At 33.8% G+C, this 18,510-nt stretch overlaps 1 pseudogene across 1 annotated transcript; it reads right to left on the bottom strand.

Moving 5' to 3' along the window:
- Window positions 1-13,855: 13,855 nt before the first annotated feature.
- On the bottom strand, window positions 13,856-15,916 carry LOC150030026 (protein PHLOEM PROTEIN 2-LIKE A10 pseudogene; annotated as a pseudogene). Its single transcript, XR_016527201.1, has one exon. The product of XR_016527201.1 is annotated as a protein PHLOEM PROTEIN 2-LIKE A10 pseudogene (transcript).
- Between the last annotated feature and the right edge of the window lie 2,594 nt (window positions 15,917-18,510).

Below are 18,510 nucleotides of genomic sequence, written 5' to 3'. Positions count from 1 at the left end.
TTAAATCAAATTAATATTTCAATTAATTAATTACCAAATTAAATATCACATATTTAATTTAACTACATGTGAATCATATTCAATTATATTTCTTTCATAACCTATAGTTTTAATGTGTATCTAACATGCATTAATTTTAACCTATAGTTTTATCTGAATCTAAATCATGTTAATTTAATATTTGAACTGCTTCAAATATTTAACTATCTCATAAATTAATTTTGAATCGTATCCAAAATTAAATTTATACTATAAAGATTAATTAAAATATAAACTTTATATTATAATGTATCATTATACATTATACTATTTTCCTAAGTTGATTTGAAAATTTCAAAGTCTATTCAAGGCATAATTACCTCTATTCCCTTTACGAGCTAAGAAGGGGACCTCATGGACCTATAGATTAGAAGCTCCAGCGATATAAGATTAATTGACTAAACTCTTTAACCTCACTAATCAATATTCATTAATTGTAGATACACTTCACTAAAACCCACAACTGTACTATTCTCACTACAGATATATTTTTGTGTCCACGGATATAGACTAATAATAGCAAGTTAGTCTTTCACAAGTTTTTGCAACACCAGTGGGTCAACATTACCGTTTTACACTTGGGTTACTTCTTTATCCTTAAGTACTAGTGGTCTTCTAATGAACAACCTATTTATGGTCCAATAATTAAAAAAAAAAAATACTCTCGGGCCAGTGAGAGGGTAGGGCACTTTGTTCAAGTCCCAAAGATACCACTGAAGAGAACATTCATCTACTTATCCTATTGTCAAGAAGGAGTAAATTCTATCTTGTATTATTATGTTCTCTGCTCCCCATTCGGTCTTGTCCCCAAAATGGTAGGCATATTGAGTCGGCGGACTGACTGCTCTCACCACACAGACTAAAGGACAATCCTTCATGAACAAAAGTTCATAATAGACTCAGAATTAAGACTAAGTTGCCTAGGTCATCCCATCAAAATGCATTATGTCGTAGATCAACTTTCTAATGCTAGCAGCTCGAGATGCAGGGAATGTAGAGCCAATTATTGGCGTTGTCCTTCAACAAGAAGAGAAATGCCCTCATGTTGATCTATTCTTGAGTTGCCCCATTCGGCCTCATGCCATCGCACACAACATAAAACTCTTTCAGGTGCTTGTGTAGATCTTCTCCTTGTAGACCAAAAAAGGAAGGAAGTAAGTGAAATGATCCACATTTCAGTTCAAAATCACATGTTGTTTCTAGATAGGCAATGCAAAGGGGTTGTTGAGTAAAATCAGGTGTTGCGATCTCCCTAAGTGTCTTTTCACGTTCAGCCATGATTGGTGATGCGCTTTTAGGAACACCTTCTTCTTCAGACTCTTCTTATGGGGTGTCTTCAACACGAATATTACTTTCAAGTGGAGCTTGCTATCTTCTCTCTCTTTTGATTATGTGATCAAGATCGTTCGAGATTGTTCGAGGTTACTTCGTGGTATTGTTCGAGATTATTCAATAAATCATTATGTGATCAAGATCGTTCGAGGAGCTGTTTGTTGGAATTTTGAGAGGATTGTTCGTGAAGCTTGGGAATCTACAAAGGTAAGAATGATTCTAATTTTTTCTCAAAGCATGCTAATTTATATGTTTATATTCTGCTTTACTATAATAAATTTGTTTATGTAAAAATTGAATAGTAGGATGCAAGGTGTTCTCACACAAACGCTTTCGCTGTGGGATTTGATCCCTTCAATTTGTATCAGAGCCAATTTCTTGCCTCTACGTTCTTCGTATTTTTCGAAACAAAATCAGTTTAGATGTGGGTTTAATATTCTACATTTGGAATATTTGAATGTTGGTTTGGAATATTTGGATGTTCTTGTTGGGTTGTATGTCCTAAAACTCAAAGTTTGTAATGATAAACGTATTCTATTATCAATAAAGATGTTATTGATGTTTATTCAATAAAACTGTTATTGAATATGTGAATTACCTTATAAAGTCTAAACTCAATAAACTAAAGATCCATAGCTATTATATGAAACATGAACTTTTTGTGGAGACATAAGAGTGGATCAAGTTCAGTACATAGCCAAAATGGTCTATAGTTACAAACAAAGCTGGGTACCTTATTCTGGTAATACTATTGGATGTCGTCCACTCTGTAGTTGTTACAATTTCTTGTACAATGCTACAAACGAAGTGACCCTGATTTATTCATGTATTGACATGAGGAGTGGGAGCATCCTATGCAATGAGTTTGCATAAGCTCAGACCAAGAATTAAGTCACTCTTACTTTATAATGTTGTTTACTTTTTAAGATTGACTATTTCAATGCGATGACCTAGGTAACTTGACCTTAATCCAGAGCTAACTATGAACTCCTATTTATTCGGGATTATCCTTACATTTGGATGGGTGAGGGTTGGCTCAACAGCGCTGACTCAATAAGCCTCCCATTTCAGGGGTAAGACCGGGTAAATAGTTGGGGACATAGGGTGCAAGACGAAATTCACTCCTACGTGCTTTTAGGGATAGTAGAAAGATTGTTCCATTAAGTGCTGACTCTGGGTCATGAACAAGGAGCCCCACCCTCTCATTGGCTCGAGAGGGACTCAATTTAGTGATTGGATCACAAATCAATTGTTCATTAGAGGATCAGTTGGACTTAAGGAGCAAGATGTAATCTCGGGCGTAAAACAACTTTTCACCTATTGAGCTTTAGTGAAGGGTTGACTTATTAATCATGGTTATATCAAGTAGACATAATATATCTACAATGAGGAGAGTGCAACTACTGAAATTTAGTGGAGTAACCCGATAGTTAACGAATAGTGGTTAATTAGGTTAAAGAGTTTAGCCAGTTAATCGCGGATCGTTGGAGCCCATGATTTATAGGTCCATGAGGTCCCCCTATTATCTCATATCCGACTAAACATTAGAACAATGTAACGAATGAATTTGAGGTGTTCAAATTTGGTTTTTGGAGCAAAGCGTTAAATGTGTACGATATATTTAACATAATGTTTAATTGTGCAATAAACATAAAGAGAGAGAAAATAAGAGATATTTAAATAAGATTTAAATATCAAGATTATGAATAGGGATTCATAAAAATTAGAATTTTTGTTGGATTTGATATTAAATTGAATTAATTAAATTGTTTAATTAATTATTTAATATTAATTTAATTTAGATTATTAGAATTAATTTTGAAATTAAATAGAATTGGTCAAAATTGCATTAAAAGACAAATTGTTGACTAGGTAAAAAATACAATACAAGTCAAATTTGTTAACTTTGGAGTTTGAGAGTCAAACTTTAACCAAGCTAGTGGAAAGATCCAACATTTGTGAGTGGCAAATGCCAACTTTTGCATGGCTAAGTGTTGTCTTTATTTAAAGATACTTGTCCCACTAAATCCCACTTTTATTTAGTGGATTTTTTAGTGTCAAATTCTCATCAAACTCAAAGTTGCATTTTTGCATGTAATGATCTTTAAAAGGAGGGAGTGTTTATGGCTTTTGAAAGTCTCTTGGCCATAGTGGGTTTAGATGAGATTATGTAATAATCTCATCCCTTTTTCTCTCAAATCTTTAGCTTTTTCCTCTCCAAATTAGTCACTCACTGGATTCCACCATCCCAAAGGTCAGATAATAGTCGAGATGACACTCGTGGTGGTCTACGAACCGTTCGTGAGAAGAGTGAAGCTGATTTGGAGAAGATTCAAAGACTACAAAGGTTGTATTCTTTACCCATTTTTCTTATTTTTTTGCATGCATGCTTATCTTTGTAATTAATCTAACTAGAGTACTTTAGATTTGTTTTTCTTCCGCTACGCATGTGTTTGTTCCATCAGTTTTCGATTTTGGCAATAGATTACTTTTAATTTGATTATATTGTAAGGGCCCGTTGTATTTTTTCGGAAATTTAATTATTGCTTTAAGTCTGTAAGTGTGTGTCAATCAAAAGAGCAATAGATGCTAAGGAGAACAAGAAGAAACGGAGGTGTTCGGGGCTAGTTCAGAACCAAAAACGTGCAGAACAGGAGCATTCTACCACTCGTCGTTGTGACTGTTATTGCAACATTTCAACGCTGAAAGGTAGATGCATCGCGAACCAATCGCAGCGTTGCGACGTTCCAAGCGTTGATGAAAAGAAGGTGCCACGTGCGAGACCTTTTGACTGAAGTTGTTTACCCTAAGTCCTTTGTATTATTTAATCTAATATTAATTAATTAAATTAATATAATAGTTATATTAATTTAATCAATTAATTTTACATTAGGATGCCAAAATCGGTCCAATTTTTTGCTGTTTAAATTAATTTAATTATGCATCGGATGTATGTTTAAATTAATATTTGAATTCATATTGCATATTGTATGTCATATAAATTAAAAAATACCCACCTTAGGATAAACATGTACATGCATCATAAATAAATATAAAGGGTTATATTTTGTAGATGCATGAATAAATTAGCATGCTCGTGCTCATGATATAAGTGTCATGTTAGTGATATATGATTAGCCTAAGCATGTCCATGCATCATATAATATATCAAAATTATTATAATAAATTATGGAATGATATATGTGAATGCTTGTTTTTCATGAATGATATATAAGTGTTAACTTAATTAACGAATCCTTGACCGAAACAACGATAGCTAAAAACTATAAGAATACGAGTTATTATGGTGTTAGTGCTTGGATGAGATTTTCTTAATTCTGGGGAGGAGAAGCTGATCACCCTTCGGTGGCTATTGTTCTAAACCTCTAAAGTATCGTTGCAAAAACGAAAATAAATAGTTGAATTATGGTTCTATGATTACATGTGTTTTTGCTAAATTGATTGGACTATTAAGTAATGGGTTATGACAAATATAACTAACATGGTCAATTGATTTTTGTAAGTTTCAGCATGTTTTCCACAATTATATCTTTGCTAAAAAATGAGAAATTAACTGGTGAAAACTATGCGACATGGAAATCTAACCTGAATATGATTCTGGTTATTGATGATCTATAGTTTGTCTTTGTAGGAAGGTGAATTCCATAGTGGAAGTGGGATCGTCCCAATTTTTAGATTTACATAGAATAAAAAAAATACAAAATTGAAGAAAATAATTATGCATTATCACAAGATTTTTCAGCATGCTTAAGAGAGGAAAAATAATTAGGGTTAGAAATTACATTATCCTCGAAGAACTAAATCTTCTTCACGAAATCCCTTTAAAAAATGATCACGATCGATCAGGATCACAAACACCCAATGAAGACACCACCAAGTAGAGCCTTTTGTATTCTCTTTGGGTAGAGAATCCGCAGGAGTGTGTGGAATCTAAGTTTTTAAAGAGGGAGAGAAAAAAATTTAGAGAGGAAAAGATCTCAGTCAAATTATAGAGAGTGACTGCTTCTGTAAAAATTCTCGTAGAAGATGAAAGTCTCAAGAACCAACCTCCCACTCACCAAGTAGATCAAGACAAAATTAAGGGGAGGGAAGTTATTTCCCTCCCTTTAATTTTAAAATTAAAAATAATTTTAATTTAAATAAATATACTATTCTCTCAATTAATTTAAACAATACAAAATCTAATATTGACTCTCATTAATCCCTGTTGCAGTGCCAAACTCTCCTCTATAATAAGGGTGGGGTATCCGAATCGACCGTTACAGAGGGGACCTTATGGACCTGTAGATTGAAGTTCCCATGGTACTTGAATAATTAGTTAAACTTCTGTAATTAAATTACTCAACATCCATTAATTGCCGATCACTCCACTAAAGACCGATAACTACACTCTTCGCACTAAAGATATATTTCTGTGTCCATTGGATATAACCAGTCAATAGTGCGATGACCCTTCACAAATTGCTCGTAAGTAAAGCTATACCAAAATTACCATTTTGCCCCTATAATTCATCTAACTCCCTAAGGACCACTGATCCCTCTAATGAACAATAAATCATAGTCCAACTTGAAGGAACCCTAAGGTCACTAGGGAAGCGGGGATCGTTCCCAATTTTATTTTCACATAATAGAAAATTTACGTAACCAAAATATGCATTATTTTAGAAATTACAGCATGCAATAGAGGGGAAAAATAAATTAGGGTTTTAATAAAAAACATACCCTTGACCCAAATATTCGAAGCTCCTCGAACCTAAGCTTATTTTTTAACATCACTTCCATTGGAGACTGTCCATTTAGGATATGAGTAGGAAGGCCATTAATCAGCAGAGTTGAGTATAAGAACGCATCCCACCAATGATGTAAGGGAAGATGTGCTTGGGCTAGTAGGGTTAGCCCTGTCTTAACTATTTGTCTGTGCTTCCTCTTAGCCCTTCCATTTTGTGCTGATGTATATGGACAGGTGTATCTGGAAGCAATGCCAAGCTGATGACAGACTTTGTGTATCTTGACAAATTCTCCACCATTATCCGACTGTAGGGACTTAATCAGTGTATTGAACTGAGTTTGTACCATAGTGAGAAAGTGTTGAAAAGCTGCCAGTGTATCACTTTTTAACCTCAGAGGATAGATCCATGTGTACCTTCTGTGATAATCAACAAAGATAGCATAATATTTGTACCCATCTGTTAACAAGAGAGGAGCTGGACCCCACAAATCAGTATGTATAAGTTCAAAGGTTGCAGATGCTCTTGAGTTAGAGTTAGGGAAGGCTAAAGAATGCGATTTTCCATAGCTACAAGAATCACAAAAGTTAAGCTCTTCATTAGATAACATAAGGAGATTACAGCTTTTGATAATAAACTCTAGTGTTTTTTACGAAGGATGGCCAAACCTTCTATGCCAGGTAATCTTAGACACCCTATGCTTTGAAGATATGCTAAGAGCAGACAGATCTTTATTCTTGTGCACTGGTTGCGATGGTACTCCGTTTCCTACTGACTTCGAGTTGACTTCTGCACCCTCTAACTGATACAGTCCATCTTTAAGCATTCCCTTCATTACCGTTTGTCCCGTACCCTTGTCCTTAACAAGACAGTAATCCGTGTGAAATTCAATAAACATGTTATTGTCTTTTGTTAGCTTAGATATACTGACCAAATTTTTTGCTATGGCAGGCACACATAACATATCATTCAGTTTCAAATTGCAGGCATTACTAGAAAAACATGCAGTTCCAACATGAGAAATTTCTAGAGTATTAGCATTAGCTACAGTGACTGCTTTAGTACCTGAGTATTTAGTCGGATTGCCAAGATTGTTGAAGTATGAGGTAACATGATTGGAGGCACCACTTTCAACATACCAATTTACATCAGTCATGTTTTCTTGTCTTGTCAAAAAGGGGTTACTTCCATAAGCAGTGGCTAGGGCTGTTGGGTGAGGTTGTGTGTTTTTGGTATGATTGTTGGGGAAAGGTTGTCCTTTGTTTTGAGGAGAATTGGGAACAAAACCTCTGTTATACCTGTTGAAGCAGTAGAACGCTATGTGTCCCACCTTCCCACAGACTTGACACACAGGTTTGTTGTTGTTTCTTCCCCTGCCTCGACTTCTGCCATGGCCACCACCACCTCGTTGTCCTCCCCCAGTAGACTGATTGATGCTATTGGTCTTGTTGTTTTGGTTGACATGTCTATTGTTTGTCATATTCACTGATGCATTACTGACTTGGTTGAAGCCTACTGTCGTCTTTTGGTTTGACTGATGTTCCAATCTCCTTTCATACAAGAGAAGTTCTGACTGCATATCAAACAACGACATGTCCGCTTTCCCCTTGGATCGTGGCCACGATGACATTGTATTCTTCATCAAGTCCTAGTAGTACCTGTGAAATAAGAGCTCTTTGTGGCACAGGACTAGGGGTGGTCATTCAAACTACAAAAACCGAACCATTTCTACAAACCAAACTGAAAACTCAGTGAAACCGAAAAATGCGATTCGATCCGGTTTGAAGAAATTTTGAAACTGAATTAATTCAGTTCGGTTCGATTTCACTTTTGAAAACTGAATTTGAAACCGAACCGAACCGTTTTTAACTAATATATATATTTATTTATATATATATTTAAAAAAAAAAAGAGTACAACCGAATTTAAAATTGAACCGCTTTTAATTTAAAGAACAAAAACGAACCGAATCGAACCGTTTTTAATTAAAAAAAATATATAACATGGGTTTTTTAAAAATGCCAAAACCGAATTTGAAACCGAACTAAACCATTTTTAACTAATATATATATTTAAAAAAAGAGTAAAACTGAATTTAAAACCAAACCGTTTTCAATTTAAAACCGAACCGAACTGAACCGTTTTTAATTAAAAATATATATATAACATGAATTTTTTCAAAATACTAAAATCGAATTTGAAACCGAACCATGCGGTTTGGTTCGGTTCGGTTTAAACCAATAAATCAGTTTGGTTCGGTTTCACATTTTAAAAAATTCGGTTCGGTTCAGTTTGACCACCAAACCGAACCATTGCTACCTCTACACAGGACTACCTACTTGCTCGAGATTGCCAGCATTCATTTTCATAGTTCAAAGGTACTCTTCCATTTTCAAATTACCTTTTCTGGTTGTTTGAAACACATGTCTTAGATAATCTTCTTCAACCCTGGACTGAACACCAAAGAGTTGCTGAATGCTGGTCCATAGATCCTTTGCACATTCACATCCCATCACTTGAATGGCAACCTCTAGTGTCATGGAGTTATACAGTCAGCCGAGAAGAAGTTGGTCTACAGCCATCCACGTTTCAATTGAGGATTTACCTCAAGTGCTGTCGACGAGCTGGAAGCACCACTGTCGGAGCTTCCTTCTGTGCTGCGCAGAGCAGCTCTTGCTCCAGTCGATCCAGTCGGTATGCTCTCACCGACTGTAGGTTGCAGAAACATTGGGGGACAAACTTTTTGTTCGGTCAAATGTCCTTCGAGTCGAAAACTCCGAAGGATTGGAAACGCTACCTTTTTCCATAGGAGGAAATTGCTGCGATCAAGTTTAATGGAGTTATCTGATTGAGAAGTTGGTTCAAGGGTGGGTCGTTGAAGTTGGCTGTGCCGAGGGTGGCTCCCAGGTTTCCTTGATTGACGTTGGTCATTATTAGCTCTGATACTAAGTTAGAATGTGAGGTTGAAGGATATGGCTTGACTCACGTTGTGGACGATAGCACTTAGACAAGGTGAACGATAGCGTCAAAGATAGACGATAGCGTTTTGTGGAGGTAGACGATAACGTCTGCGGGAGGTAGACGACAGCTTCAAGAGATAGGCAATATCGTGTAGACGACTGCGATAGGAGGTAGATAATATCGTGTAGACGATAGCCTCAGGAGGTAGACAATAGATGATATTGTGTAGACGACTGTGACAGGAGGTAAACAATATCGTGTAGACGACTGCGACAGGAGGTAAACGATATCGTGTAGACGACTGCGACAGGAGGTAGACGATAGTATCAGAAAAGGTAAACGATTGTTTCAATCAAGTAGACGATAGGCAATAAATGACAGTGGCAAGCCAACTTTTCCTTTATGATTTCTTGTATTTGAAATGTACATAGATGATGTATTTATACAATATGTAATCCCTAATTTGGGAATGCAAAAATAGCTCAACAAACACAAATGGTTAGATATTTGGTTGTAACCAACCTATTCCTTTGGTAAGCCCTATTCTTTTGGTAGATAGACAAGACTTTATGTATTGGCATCCTTAATATCCTTAACAGTCTTCAAAATATCTCTCAATGCTAGACCAATAATCTTCTAAATGAAACTTTTGTGGTGTGGTGGTAATTGTTAGAGCAGTAATTTTAGCTGTAAGCTTTGCCCGCGTGAGTATTTTTTTTACAAGGCACATCATGTCGTCCAACAATTTTTTTTATTCAACAATTAGTTTTTTTTCCTTTTGTTACCGTTGGAGAAGTTCTTTTTTCTTTATTGATATTTTTTCTTTTTTCAATAAATATAAAATGAATAATTTCTAAAATTATTTGTGAAGGAAAATGATTCATGTGGTTAAGTAATGATGTTTGTTTGTTTTTTTTTATTATGGATATTTTTTTTTTTATTTGCGGGCATTTGATTGAGAGGATTATTTATCTATTTCACTTGCCATTTTGGAGGGGCTATCACAACTCCTATATAATAGTTTTTCCTAAATATTTTAATATACAATTTTATGAACTTTTTTCATAAGTTTTTGCAGATTTCTCCCCCATGCGTTTATCGATCTCATGAAAGATGTAAGTGTTTATTTGATTGTATTTACTGTTAGTGTTGGATTTAATTTAGGGGCTTATTGTTTTTTTTCCCTATATATTACATCATTAAAATTTGAGATATATGCTTATTTGGTCTATTTAATTAATTTATTATTTTCTAACACTTCTATTGATTTTTTTTTCTTGTATTAAGATGGAAAAGTGTAGAATAAAGAAGAATTGGAATGCCAAAGAAGAATTATAAGTCAAGTATGTATATTTTCTCTGTTAGAGATGTCATAGATCGATCTCTATCCAATTTGATTTTTTATGTAATTGTAATGAATTTAATAGATTTAGATATGGGAAAAAAAAAATAGAAAAGAGAGATAAAGAGGGAGGCGAGAAATTTAGGGGAGAGAAGAAGATACGGAGAGAGGAGAAAACTAATAAGAAGTAAAATGGATTAAATCTGCTTCATTTTAAAAAGCATAAATTTGATCTTTCTCCTTTTTGTTTTATGAAGGAGGACATCAATTTTTTTATTTCTTTAGTTTTTTTTTTCCATTGTTTGTTTCTTTGGTTTTTTTGGTTTCTTTGGTCGGGTTTTTTAAATTAATAAGATGTTATTTTAAAACTAATTATATTTTTATTTAATTAGCAATAGTGGATCTTAGAAGTTATAAATGTGTAAAAACAAACTTAAATATTTAAAATAATAAGCATCAAAACTATTTAAATGACACATAATCACGCAAATAATTCAAAATAGAATAGTTTCAATTCTTTAATTTAATTTGCATATTCTTTTATATAATGTATTTTATATTGAGTTTATCTTATTTGTATTTTGTTAAAAATAATAATAATAAAATAACTCTATATAGTTCAACCAATAAATTTGTTATAAATTAACTTCCAAATTTATTTTCACATGTACCTAGATATTTTGAAACTCGTGGTATCTAACCGTTGCTCTATTAAAGCAAACTGCATGATAATCTTTAAGCTTTTTAGAAAAATATATTAGAAAAGTACTTGCTTTCAACTTTGAAATTTTTATTAGAATTTTAAGAATAGTATAAGACAAAATTCCAATTTGTTAAGAAGCCGTAACATTTTGAAAGGTTGATTTTTCCGCCGAAAGAATTAATGTTAGGGTTTTCGTTCTTTATCTTCCTTCTTGAAATACTCGTAGACATCGGTCATCGATTTCTCCGTGACATAAACATTAAATATAGAGCGTTGGACCCTTAACGACATGCTCACTGCAAATTCGTCGCTAAATATACGTTATACATTAACTTTGAATCTTATTCTATTTGAAAAGAACCAATTCTCTAAACTTTTAAAAAAATATTTATTTTGATCTTTATTATTAAGATTTTGTTAATTCTTTTATAATTTTATGTCTAACATATGTTAAACAAAATGAAGTGAAATAAAATATAAACAATCAATACGTCAAAATACTGAACGATCAAAATATTGAACGTAAAATGACTTTTAAGATTTATAGAAAATCGTTTTATCAACTAATTCAAAATTGAAATCCTATATTTTTTTAACATGACTAGCTTCTTTGGTAACATAATCATCTAAAAATACAAATTATTTCATCATTTTATTTAAGAATTAACATAATTTTAATAGCCATAGACCAAAATAAACATTTTTTAAAAGTTAAAAAGACTAGAATAGTCTTTTTTTAAAAAAAAAATTCTGGACCAAAATAGAATAAGATTTAACATTTATTAATCAAAATAAGATTTAAACCAATATATTATATAAAATTGTTCTTTATTTATTTTTTATTTTGAGAAAAATATATCATTTAATTTGCTCCTTGGAAATTGGTCATCGCATGATTTTTTGTGATTATGGTCACGTTGACCAAAATCCTAAAATCTAATTTTACATGACGGTTCGTACAAGGTAGATATGGAGGAGGAGCTCGTTTATAAGCATTACATCCAATTTAATAGAATTGATTGTTTCGGTTCTCATTAGGGTCAATTTCGGATTAATATTTACTTCGGGAATAATAGTTTTGGAATTTGTATAACAATTGGGACTATTTGTGGAATGCACAAAAAAAAAAAAAAGGTTATTATTTTAGAATACGTTAGTGGGAAAAAAAGTTAAATTTCACCTTAAACTTGCATAATTAAGTTGTATTAATTTTCTCTCTTAAACTGTTGGCTTCATCAAATTGTTAGTCAAGTATGCGTTATTAACTTTGATTACTATGGTTAAGTATGGTCGAAATATTGTTAATTAAAAACATGTATTCTGATATGCATTTAATGAATTTTAAAGCATATGTATGATAAAAAAAATTGGTAAGGTTTTTAAAAAACCAACTTTTGAGCTAAATTTTTGTTATAATTGTTCAAAACTTAATATTATTTAAATTAATGATTTTGTGGAGGTTTTTGCGTAGCTTTTTGTTACAAAATCACAATCATGGGTGAACTAGTGATAATTGAAGGTAGGTACAAATTGTAACATTTATCTAAACTTAGGATCTATTTTTTAATGATATTTAAAGTTTATGGAGAAAATTGATGTAATTTGATAGATATAAGATTTAAGTGTAAAATTCAAATCCCCCACTTTATAAACTTTTAGAGAAATTATTTTAAATGGAAAAAATGCTAAAATATTTTCAAATATAACATAATGTCATAGTATATCAGTGATAAATGATAATAGTCTATTAGTATTTATCAGTGATAGTCACATTGATAGATAATGATACTTTGTTATATTTATAAATATTTTGGTTCATTTTTCTATATTTTAAAATAGCCCAAACTTTTGTTTGAAGAAAAATATTATTTGATACTTCATAAATAACATGAATCTCAAAATAATAATAATAATAACAAAATTGAACTACAATGAGACCATTAATTTGATTTTGAAAAAATCAATCTCTGGCAGCAATTTGCGTGTTTGGCTAGAAGAAATTTGAAAAATCTCAATTATCTTTGATATCATTGTTTTTGCTTATATTTCTCGATGTATAAATAAGTTAGCTGATATTGTAGCTAAGAATGCTAGAATATTAGGAATTAATGATGTTTACATAGATTTCTAGCTTACGTGCATTCAAAATCTAACTATAAATGACTTATCTCAAATTGTACACTTGAGATTGAATAAAATAGTTCATTTCTCAATAATAGTAGTAATAACAACATGTTAACTGTTAACAATTTAGTTATTCATTTTATGTAACTAGAAGTCATGTAAATCAATTTTGTTAATGAGTTTTAATTGCATTCGGTATTCCTAACCATTATAACCAATTATGAGAACTTAAAAAAAAAAAAAAAATTAAAATGATGAAAGCACTATTCTTCGTCCAAATTGAACACTAGAATAATTGAAAGAATTATTACTCTGTAGTTCAAAATTCAAATTGTCATTAAAGAAATGTCTTATAGTTCATGTATTATTTTTAGACTAAAGTTTTGTGGCTTACCTAAGTAATTATAGGTAACTATGTTGCTAGTTATCTAACTTTTCCATTGTTAGCTATTAGGCATAATTTATTGACTTAGAAATGTATGAATTTTGAATCTCAATTTCTAACTATTTTCTTATTGAAATATGAATGGTACTAATATGTAATGCAATATATTATGATATTAATTCCACATATTAAAAGTATTGAAGAGAATATAAAAACTTCAATTTGCTAACTTGAGTCTGACTCCATAGTCAGACATATAGTTCCCATGCATTAAAAAAAATTCCACACTATGTACACAATTCAACAAATGGATAAAAACCATCCCCAGACAAACATTTTTCTGGAAAATTTCCAAAAATAAAATACCTGAAAACAAAACAAAAAGGAATCTGTCTTTTTGCAGTTTCAGGCAAGAAAAAAAAAAAGAAGAAAAGAACTAATATGCCAGCAAGAACCAGGAAGTTGTGTCAAGAACATGGAAGCATAATGAAAGACAAATTGTAGCAATCACAGAGGTTTTTGAAGCTACGTACCTCACAATTTCCAGCCCTCTCTCAATCACTTCCTCATTCACTATATCCACACACCGTTTCATTCCTTCGTATATCCTCTCCAATAATACTTCTATGAACGACCTCACCATTTCAAACGTCATTCTCCCTGTCCAATTCACTATCACTTTCTTGTTCTTCCCCCACCCTCCATTTCTCGGCCGTTTTCCATATTCCCTTTTGGGCTTCAGGCCCATTTCCATTTCCTCCAACTCCTCCACCTTTTTCCCTGGGCCTGGGCCTGCTTCCATGGCCCAATTCCCATGGCCCGATAACAGCACTTGATGGGACGTTTTGATCAAAGTCTTGACTGCGCCGTTGGAAAGGCAAACCAACAACTCTCTCATTTCCTTTTCGTGCTTCGGATTTGTTAGCCCCGAGAATATTTGATCGAACGTATTGATTTCCATTGTCTTCTCCAAATAAACCGATACCGCTGAACTCACAAACATTCTAATTAACTCGCCGATTAATTCCCTGCTTTTTCCATCGCACACCACCACCCCCATCCATCTCTCCAAACTACTACTCCCCGATTTACTCGCCTCCATCAACGCCATCACCAAATTTCTAGCGAAACTCCCAACCACCACAGAAACAAACCCACACCCAGATTCACTACACAGCTTCTCCATAATTCTATCCGTAAAATTACTCGATTTCTCATTTTCATTCTCCTTACCACCGCCTCGGGAGTACTGATCGTAACCTCGAAAAATTCCCAGAGTAATCGCCTGGGACAGACGAGTCAGAGAATTGGAGATCTCATCAGACCGAGCGAGTTTAGCGATTTGCTTCAAACTGTGAGGGATTTCATCGGAATCGGAATGAAGAAACTCCTTCAAATCTTTAGAAATGGTAGCGACACAGTCGGCGGAAGCGGAAAATGCTGAAGCAGCAGAAGATAAAGCAGCGAAGAATTTGGAAATCTTAGCCCTCTTTCGGGCGATTGAAGGGAAATGATAAATTGTGTAAGCAGAGTAGCCGGTAAATCCAAGAGCCGCCATTAAAAGGATCCAATTACTCCGACGGGAAACTTTAAAGTCCTTATCCATATCCCTCATCGTATATTTCGGAGGAAGAGATTCAATCCATTTGGGAGAGTTGATGAAGAACAGAGACGAAGGCGTTAAGGTTAAAGTGAATAAGAAGAAATGAAAACATATCCATAAGTGTAGAGGTGGACATGACACGTGACAAGTTGACCGGGTAAATGGATAATAATTAATATTATTATTACTACCAAAAAAAAAAAAAAAAACTTAGTTAGTAAAGTTGGGAGTAGAGAAGCACCGCCCTCGGAGAGGAAAAAAGCGTGATCGTTTCTTGAATATGGATATTAATTATGGCAGTATGGTGCCACGTGGAAGTATGGGCTTGGTTCGCCTTGGGCCAAGTTTTAGTGGGCCTTTGATTGCGACTTATCTTCTACTGCTACTATTTACTAGATTCTTCTCTTCTGACATTTCTTCTTTATGACATCTAAACTTCCTTTTTTATTTATTTATTTATTATATAATACCGCCATTATTATTATTATGGTATTTTATATTTATTTTATTGGTTTCATGGTGAAGGGATATGAGTATGAGTGAAGAAGATTCAAATTCAATCTTGTTGAATATTCGATATAATCTAAAGTCGGTACAAAAATCAATGTGTGATGGATCATGGTCCATGGATGAGGGTTAATTTAATTCCTTTTTTAATGAAGAGATAATTTAGTTTTTTATTCAATTGAATGTACACCTCTCATTTACATTTTATCTTATTTTAATTTGTTTTGTTTGCATTTATTAAAAAATTAGACATGGCAAAATTTGAAAAGAAAAACAAGTACATAAACGAAAATGGTGTACACATGGTTATGGATAAATTTTTTATCCATCACAAATTGTCACATCATTTACCAAATTAATGACGAAATTACAAATAATTGGATTTGGGATGAATTAAGAGTTGATGTGTGTCCCAAATTTGAAAACATAAACGGACAAATCACGATGAGGTCACATGTTAATTTTGTCCAATTTGATATTATAATTTGCATGTGTCCAATTGAGCCCAAAAAATTGGTTTAATTTGGCTCAAATGTCAAAATAAACCAAAATCTAACTAATTGAACCAAAGGGGCCAGGTCAATAGACCAATCAAACCCAAGCCCACAAAGCCCACTAGAGAAATAGAGGGGTTCTCTTCATTTATAGGGGTCAGTAATTCTACACTCCTGTGAGCCTAGAGAGAATTCCTTACAATCAGAAGACTCCTCCTATAGCTGATCACACTTGAAGACTGAAGTTCTATGATTTCAAATTTCAAGAACACTATGCGCTCCGCTCCTTTAAGTCAATTGTGCACATTCAATCGAGAGAGAATCAGAGGATCAAGTTTTAAAGTTCGAACCACATTTGTATCAAATTTACATCAATACAAGTCTAATTCCACAAAACAAGTTTCTCTGGAAACCTCGTGCAAATAAATTAGCACACCTAGTGGGACATCTCTACCTCTCATCTCTCTCGTCATCCAAATCAACAAATCAACAAATGACACCAAAGAAAGTTGCATCTAAAGTAACTGCTACAAGCGGCTGCTATATAAGACCTGTCTCTCAAACACTAAAAGGGGTTCCTGCACGAGAAAGAACAGGGCTCTGTCATCGCAGAGAAAATCTCGGAACAGCTGACAAAATTTTCTAAAGGCGGGATCGTCATCAGGGAAAATCCCTTGTTCAAAAACTCTGCTCCTACTTTGGGTCGATCAGAAAAAGAATCACACTTTGATGTAATGTCTATCATGATGGCTAATATAACAGCAGAGTCAACCATGGTAGAGATGGAAGGGAAGACAAATCTGAGACCATGAAATCTTTACCTTAAGAGATCAAATACAGGCTCGAGAAACTGTTGAAACGAGTTAAACTCCAACTGCCAAAACTAATGACAAAGGAAAGACTATTTTGCAGGAAAGTCAACCATTGTCGCCTCCCTATCAGTTCAACAACTGCAGGATATGATTACAAACTCCATAAGAGCTTAGTATGGAGGACCATCACAATGTTCTTTTATGTACTCCAAGCTGTACACCAAGAAAATCGACAACTTAACAATGTTAGCTAGGTACCAACCCTCCAAGTTCCAACAATTTGATGGAAAGCGCAATCTGAAACAACATGTTGCTCACTTCATTAAAACGTGTGAAAATGCAGGAAGTGATTGACAGTTGAGAACAGTTGTAAAAGAGTTCCTCAATCGCTTTTATAACACTAGGAATATCATATACTGATTTAGGGCCAGAAGTGATTGACAGTTGGGAACAGTTAGAAAAAGAGTTCCTCAATCGCTTTTATCACACTAGGAATATCGTCAGCATGATGAAGATGACAAGCATTAAGTAGCGAAAAGGAGAGCCGGTCATCGACTACATCAACTATTGGAGAGATCTGAGTTTGGATGGAAAAGATAGTCTCACTGAATTATCTGCAGTGGAGATGTGCACCCAAGGTATGCACTGGGAGCTTCTCTACATCCTAAAAGAGATAAAACCTCGTACAATTGAGGAGTTGGCAACACGCGCTTAAGACATGGAGTTGAACATCATGAACAGGAGAACTACGATTCCTAGTCATTGAAGGGGAGAAAGGATAAGAAAGAAATCAAAAGCACTAAAAATATTGTAAGTAGTGTCATAACGGAATCTATGGTCGTCAATATGACCCCACTAAATTTTTCCTCTAAAGGAAAACAAACTAAGTTTTAATGAAAACACAATGAGGGCGAGAGGCATCGCCCAACTCTTTAAGGAAAGACAGGAAAAAGTTTATCCATTCTTTGACTCTATATTGCAGACATGTTTGAGCAATTATTAGAGAAACAACTCATTCAACTGCCAGAATACAAATGACTGGAGTAGTTAGGAAAAATAGACGATCCTAACTATTGCAAGTATCACCGAGTAATTAGCCACTCAATGGAAAAGTTCTTTGTGCTAAAAGATCTAATTTTGAAGTTGACTCGTGAAAAGAAGATTGAGCTGGATCTTGATAAAATAGCTCAAACAAATCACGTTGCAGTAGTAACGACTTCATGTGTTCCTACACCGTTTGCATCTTATGATCAAAGAAAAAGCTTCATCTAGTTTGGGACCTTTGAGTCTATAGTCGTTCGGTTCCAACAACAGATTTCTGAAACAAAAATGATCCTGTTGAAGATGACAATGAAGGGTGGATAGTTGTGACTCGTTGAGAAAGAAGACAGCCAAATTCCACCCAAAAAGAGTCGCACTCTTATCGAAGCTATAGAAGAGGGAACAAGACTCATAAAAAG

Source organism: Benincasa hispida, unplaced genomic scaffold, assembly GCF_027475165.1.
Source record: "Benincasa hispida cultivar pf3 unplaced genomic scaffold, pf3_genome.v1.1 HicScf677, whole genome shotgun sequence".
NCBI lineage: Eukaryota > Viridiplantae > Streptophyta > Magnoliopsida > Cucurbitales > Cucurbitaceae > Benincasa > Benincasa hispida.
The sequence above is the reverse complement of the archived record's forward strand: the minus strand, read 5'-3'. Positions and strand labels throughout refer to the sequence as shown.